This window comes from Diachasmimorpha longicaudata, unplaced genomic scaffold (assembly GCF_034640455.1).
Source record: "Diachasmimorpha longicaudata isolate KC_UGA_2023 unplaced genomic scaffold, iyDiaLong2 ctg00000086.1, whole genome shotgun sequence".
Taxonomy (NCBI): domain Eukaryota; kingdom Metazoa; phylum Arthropoda; class Insecta; order Hymenoptera; family Braconidae; genus Diachasmimorpha; species Diachasmimorpha longicaudata.
This window is the reverse complement of record NW_026973911.1, coordinates 17,501-25,000: the sequence shown is the minus strand read 5'-3', so window position 1 is coordinate 25,000 and position 7,500 is coordinate 17,501.

The following is a 7,500-nucleotide window of genomic DNA, read 5'->3' as shown; positions in this document are numbered from 1 at the left end:
ACCTTAAAATCAGGCCAGCCGGCAATTGGCGGGTGAAAATTTCAATCAATTCCCATTCCTCACATCAAACTATGCATATAACAATAGCTTTTATGCTGAATGACGGCTATCCGGCTGTCCCTATCCAAAAATTGAGAAATCCATAAGTGTCCCTACCTACTTTGCGCCGAAGCAATACGAATCAAAAAGAACTACGAATGGGGACTTAGAATAATTTTTCATTTTTCCCAACTTTGAAAATAATCACTTGAAAAAAATCTTAGAATCCAAAGAATAGTATACTTGATCGTTCTACAAGTCGAAAATTGGAAAAATAAGTGATATTTTTGCTTGATGCTATTTTTGTCGGTATGCAAAATCGTTGTCAAGATTCTCAAACCTTAAAATCAGGCCAGCCGGCAATTGGCGGGTGAAAATTTCAATCAATTCCCATTCCTCACATCAAACTATGCATATAACAATAGCTTTTATGCTGAATGACGGCTATCCGGCTGTCCCTATCCAAAAATTGAGAAAGCCATAAGTGTCCCTACCTACTTTGCGCCGAAGCAATACGAATCAAAAAGAACTACTAATGGGGACTTAGAATAATTTTTCATTTTTCCCAACTTTGAAAATAATCACTTGAAAAAAATCTTAGAATCCAAAGAATAGTATACTTGATCGTTCTACAAGTCGAAAATTGGAAAAATAAGTGATATTTTTGCTTGATGCTATTTTTGTCGGTATGCAAAATCGTTGTCAAGATTCTCAAACCTTAAAATCAGGCCAGCCGGCAATTGGCGGGTGAAAATTTCAATCAATTCCCATTCCTCACATCAAACTATGCATATAACAATAGCTTTTATGCTGAATGACGGCTATCCGGCTGTCCCTATCCAAAAATTGAGAAATCCATAAGTGTCCCTACCTACTTTGCGCCGAAGCAATACGAATCAAAAAGAACTACGAATGGGGACTTAGAATAATTTTTCATTTTTCCCAACTTTGAAAATAATCACTTGAAAAAAATCTTAGAATCCAAAGAATAGGATACTTGATCGTTCTACAAGTCGAAAATTGGAAAAATAAGTGATATTTTTGCTTGATGCTATTTTTGTCGGTATGCAAAATCGTTGTCAAGATTCTCAAACCTTAAAATCAGGCCAGCCGGCAATTGGCGGGTGAAAATTTCAATCAATTCCCATTCCTCACATCAAACTATGCATATAACAATAGCTTTTATGCTGAATGACGGCTATCCGGCTGTCCCTATCAAAAAACTGAGAAATCCATAAGTGTCCCTACCTACTTTGCGCCGAAGCAATACGAATCAAAAAGAACTACGAATGGGGACTTAGAATAATTTTTCATTTTTCCCAACTTTGAAAATAATCACTTGAAAAAAATCTTAGAATCCAAAGAATAGTATACTTGATCGTTCTACAAGTCGAAAATTGGAAAAATAAGTGATATTTTTGCTTGATGCTATTTTTGTCGGTATGCAAAATCGTTGTCAAGATTCTCAAACCTTAAAATCAGGCCAGCCGGCAAGTGGCGGGTGAAAATTTCAATCAATTCCCATTCCTCACATCAAACTATGCATATAACAATAGCTTTTATGCTGAATGACGGCTATCCGGCTGTCCCTATCCAAAAATTGAGAAATCCATAAGTGTCCCTACCTACTTTGCGCCGAAGCAATACGAATCAAAAAGAACTACGAATGGGGACTTAGAATAATTTTTCATTTTTCCCAACTTTGAAAATAATCACTTGAAAAAAATCTTAGAATCCAAAGAATAGTATACTTGATCGTTCTACAAGTCGAAAATTGGAAAAATAAGTGATATTTTTGCTTGATGCTATTTTTGTCGGTATGCAAAATCGTTGTCAAGATTCTCAAACCTTAAAATCAGGCCAGCCGGCAATTGGCGGGTGAAAATTTCAATCAATTCCCATTCCTCACATCAAACTATGCATATAACAATAGCTTTTATGCTGAATGACGGCTATCCGGCTGTCCCTATCCAAAAATTGAGAAAGCCATAAGTGTCCCTACCTACTTTGCGCCGAAGCAATACGAATCAAAAAGAACTACTAATGGGGACTTAGAATAATTTTTCATTTTTCCCAACTTTGAAAATAATCACTTGAAAAAAATCTTAGAATCCAAAGAATAGTATACTTGATCGTTCTACAAGTCGAAAATTGGAAAAATAAGTGATATTTTTGCTTGATGCTATTTTTGTCGGTATGCAAAATCGTTGTCAAGATTCTCAAACCTTAAAATCAGGCCAGCCGGCAATTGGCGGGTGAAAATTTCAATCAATTCCCATTCCTCACATCAAACTATGCATATAACAATAGCTTTTATGCTGAATGACGGCTATCCGGCTGTCCCTATCAAAAAACTGAGAAATCCATAAGTGTCCCTACCTACTTTGCGCCGAAGCAATACGAATCAAAAAGAACTACGAATGGGGACTTAGAATAATTTTTCATTTTTCCCAACTTTGAAAATAATCACTTGAAAAAAATCTTAGAATCCAAAGAATAGTATACTTGATCGTTCTACAAGTCGAAAATTGGAAAAATAAGTGATATTTTTGCTTGATGCTATTTTTGTCGGTATGCAAAATCGTTGTCAAGATTCTCAAACCTTAAAATCAGGCCAGCCGGCAAGTGGCGGGTGAAAATTTCAATCAATTCCCATTCCTCACATCAAACTATGCATATAACAATAGCTTTTATGCTGAATGACGGCTATCCGGCTGTCCCTATCCAAAAATTGAGAAATCCATAAGTGTCCCTACCTACTTTGCGCCGAAGCAATACGAATCAAAAAGAACTACCAATGGGGACTTAGAATAATTTTTCATTTTTCCCAACTTTGAAAATAATCACTTGAAAAAAATCTTAGAATCCAAAGAATAGTATACTTGATCGTTCTACAAGTCGAAAATTGGAAAAATAAGTGATATTTTTGCTTGATGCTATTTTTGTCGGTATGCAAAATCGTTGTCAAGATTCTCAAACCTTAAAATCAGGCCAGCCGGCAATTGGCGGGTGAAAATTTCAATCAATTCCCATTCCTCACATCAAACTATGCATATAAGAATAGCTTTTATGCTGAATGACGGCTATCCGGCTGTCCCTATCCAAAAATTGAGAAAGCCATAAGTGTCCCTACCTACTTTGCGCCGAAGCAATACGAATCAAAAAGAACTACTAATGGGGACTTAGAATAATTTTTCATTTTTCCCAACTTTGAAAATAATCACTTGAAAAAAATCTTAGAATCCAAAGAATAGTATACTTGATCGTTCTACAAGTCGAAAATTGGAAAAATAAGTGATATTTTTGCTTGATGCTATTTTTGTCGGTATGCAAAATCGTTGTCAAGATTCTCAAACCTTAAAATCAGGCCAGCCGGCAATTGGCGGGTGAAAATTTCAATCAATTCCCATTCCTCACATCAAACTATGCATATAACAATAGCTTTTATGCTGAATGACGGCTATCCGGCTGTCCCTATCCAAAAATTGAGAAATCCATAAGTGTCCCTACCTACTTTGCGCCGAAGCAATACGAATCAAAAAGAACTACGAATGGGGACTTAGAATAATTTTTCATTTTTCCCAACTTTGAAAATAATCACTTGAAAAAAATCTTAGAATCCAAAGAATAGTATACTTGATCGTTCTACAAGTCGAAAATTGGAAAAATAAGTGATATTTTTGCTTGATGCTATTTTTGTCGGTATGCAAAATCGTTGTCAAGATTCTCAAACCTTAAAATCAGGCCAGCCGGCAATTGGCGGGTGAAAATTTCAATCAATTCCCATTCCTCACATCAAACTATGCATATAACAATAGCTTTTATGCTGAATGACGGCTATCCGGCTGTCCCTATCAAAAAACTGAGAAATCCATAAGTGTCCCTACCTACTTTGCGCCGAAGCAATACGAATCAAAAAGAACTACGAATGGGGACTTAGAATAATTTTTCATTTTTCCCAACTTTGAAAATAATCACTTGAAAAAAATCTTAGAATCCAAAGAATAGTATACTTGATCGTTCTACAAGTCGAAAATTGGAAAAATAAGTGATATTTTTGCTTGATGCTATTTTTGTCGGTATGCAAAATCGTTGTCAAGATTCTCAAACCTTAAAATCAGGCCAGCCGGCAAGTGGCGGGTGAAAATTTCAATCAATTCCCATTCCTCACATCAAACTATGCATATAACAATAGCTTTTATGCTGAATGACGGCTATCCGGCTGTCCCTATCCAAAAATTGAGAAATCCATAAGTGTCCCTACCTACTTTGCGCCGAAGCAATACGAATCAAAAAGAACTACCAATGGGGACTTAGAATAATTTTTCATTTTTCCCAACTTTGAAAATAATCACTTGAAAAAAATCTTAGAATCCAAAGAATAGTATACTTGATCGTTCTACAAGTCGAAAATTGGAAAAATAAGTGATATTTTTGCTTGATGCTATTTTTGTCGGTATGCAAAATCGTTGTCAAGATTCTCAAACCTTAAAATCAGGCCAGCCGGCAATTGGCGGGTGAAAATTTCAATCAATTCCCATTCCTCACATCAAACTATGCATATAAGAATAGCTTTTATGCTGAATGACGGCTATCCGGCTGTCCCTATCCAAAAATTGAGAAAGCCATAAGTGTCCCTACCTACTTTGCGCCGAAGCAATACGAATCAAAAAGAACTACTAATGGGGACTTAGAATAATTTTTCATTTTTCCCAACTTTGAAAATAATCACTTGAAAAAAATCTTAGAATCCAAAGAATAGTATACTTGATCGTTCTACAAGTCGAAAATTGGAAAAATAAGTGATATTTTTGCTTGATGCTATTTTTGTCGGTATGCAAAATCGTTGTCAAGATTCTCAAACCTTAAAATCAGGCCAGCCGGCAATTGGCGGGTGAAAATTTCAATCAATTCCCATTCCTCACATCAAACTATGCATATAACAATAGCTTTTATGCTGAATGACGGCTATCCGGCTGTCCCTATCCAAAAATTGAGAAATCCATAAGTGTCCCTACCTACTTTGCGCCGAAGCAATACGAATCAAAAAGAACTACGAATGGGGACTTAGAATAATTTTTCATTTTTCCCAACTTTGAAAATAATCACTTGAAAAAAATCTTAGAATCCAAAGAATAGGATACTTGATCGTTCTACAAGTCGAAAATTGGAAAAATAAGTGATATTTTTGCTTGATGCTATTTTTGTCGGTATGCAAAATCGTTGTCAAGATTCTCAAACCTTAAAATCAGGCCAGCCGGCAATTGGCGGGTGAAAATTTCAATCAATTCCCATTCCTCACATCAAACTATGCATATAACAATAGCTTTTATGCTGAATGACGGCTATCCGGCTGTCCCTATCCAAAAATTGAGAAAGCCATAAGTGTCCCTACCTACTTTGCGCCGAAGCAATACGAATGAAAAAGAACTACGAATGGGGACTTAGAATAATTTTTCATTTTTCCCAACTTTGAAAATAATCACTTGAAAAAAATCTTAGAATCCAAAGAATAGTATACTTGATCGTTCTACAAGTCGAAAATTGGAAAAATAAGTGATATTTTTGCTTGATGCTATTTTTGTCGGTATGCAAAATCGTTGTCAAGATTCTCAAACCTTAAAATCAGGCCAGCCGGCAATTGGCGGGTGAAAATTTCAATCAATTCCCATTCCTCACATCAAACTATGCATATAACAATAGCTTTTATGCTGAATGACGGCTATCCGGCTGTCCCTATCAAAAAACTGAGAAATCCATAAGTGTCCCTACCTACTTTGCGCCGAAGCAATACGAATCAAAAAGAACTACGAATGGGGACTTAGAATAATTTTTCATTTTTCCCAACTTTGAAAATAATCACTTGAAAAAAATCTTAGAATCCAAAGAATAGTATACTTGATCGTTCTACAAGTCGAAAATTGGAAAAATAAGTGATATTTTTGCTTGATGCTATTTTTGTCGGTATGCAAAATCGTTGTCAAGATTCTCAAACCTTAAAATCAGGCCAGCCGGCAAGTGGCGGGTGAAAATTTCAATCAATTCCCATTCCTCACATCAAACTATGCATATAACAATAGCTTTTATGCTGAATGACGGCTATCCGGCTGTCCCTATCAAAAAACTGAGAAATCCATAAGTGTCCCTACCTACTTTGCGCCGAAGCAATACGAATCAAAAAGAACTACGAATGGGGACTTAGAATAATTTTTCATTTTTCCCAACTTTGAAAATAATCACTTGAAAAAAATCTTAGAATCCAAAGAATAGTATACTTGATCGTTCTACAAGTCGAAAATTGGAAAAATAAGTGATATTTTTGCTTGATGCTATTTTTGTCGGTATGCAAAATCGTTGTCAAGATTCTCAAACCTTAAAATCAGGCCAGCCGGCAAGTGGCGGGTGAAAATTTCAATCAATTCCCATTCCTCACATCAAACTATGCATATAACAATAGCTTTTATGCTGAATGACGGCTATCCGGCTGTCCCTATCCAAAAATTGAGAAATCCATAAGTGTCCCTACCTACTTTGCGCCGAAGCAATACGAATCAAAAAGAACTACCAATGGGGACTTAGAATAATTTTTCATTTTTCCCAACTTTGAAAATAATCACTTGAAAAAAATCTTAGAATCCAAAGAATAGTATACTTGATCGTTCTACAAGTCGAAAATTGGAAAAATAAGTGATATTTTTGCTTGATGCTATTTTTGTCGGTATGCAAAATCGTTGTCAAGATTCTCAAACCTTAAAATCAGGCCAGCCGGCAATTGGCGGGTGAAAATTTCAATCAATTCCCATTCCTCACATCAAACTATGCATATAACAATAGCTTTTATGCTGAATGACGGCTATCCGGCTGTCCCTATCCAAAAATTGAGAAAGCCATAAGTGTCCCTACCTACTTTGCGCCGAAGCAATACGAATCAAAAAGAACTACTAATGGGGACTTAGAATAATTTTTCATTTTTCCCAACTTTGAAAATAATCACTTGAAAAAAATCTTAGAATCCAAAGAATAGTATACTTGATCGTTCTACAAGTCGAAAATTGGAAAAATAAGTGATATTTTTGCTTGATGCTATTTTTGTCGGTATGCAAAATCGTTGTCAAGATTCTCAAACCTTAAAATCAGGCCAGCCGGCAATTGGCGGGTGAAAATTTCAATCAATTCCCATTCCTCACATCAAACTATGCATATAACAATAGCTTTTATGCTGAATGACGGCTATCCGGCTGTCCCTATCCAAAAATTGAGAAATCCATAAGTGTCCCTACCTACTTTGCGCCGAAGCAATACGAATCAAAAAGAACTACGAATGGGGACTTAGAATAATTTTTCATTTTTCCCAACTTTGAAAATAATCACTTGAAAAAAATCTTAGAATCCAAAGAATAGTATACTTGATCGTTCTACAAGTCGAAAATTGGAAAAATAAGTGATATTTTTGCTTGATGC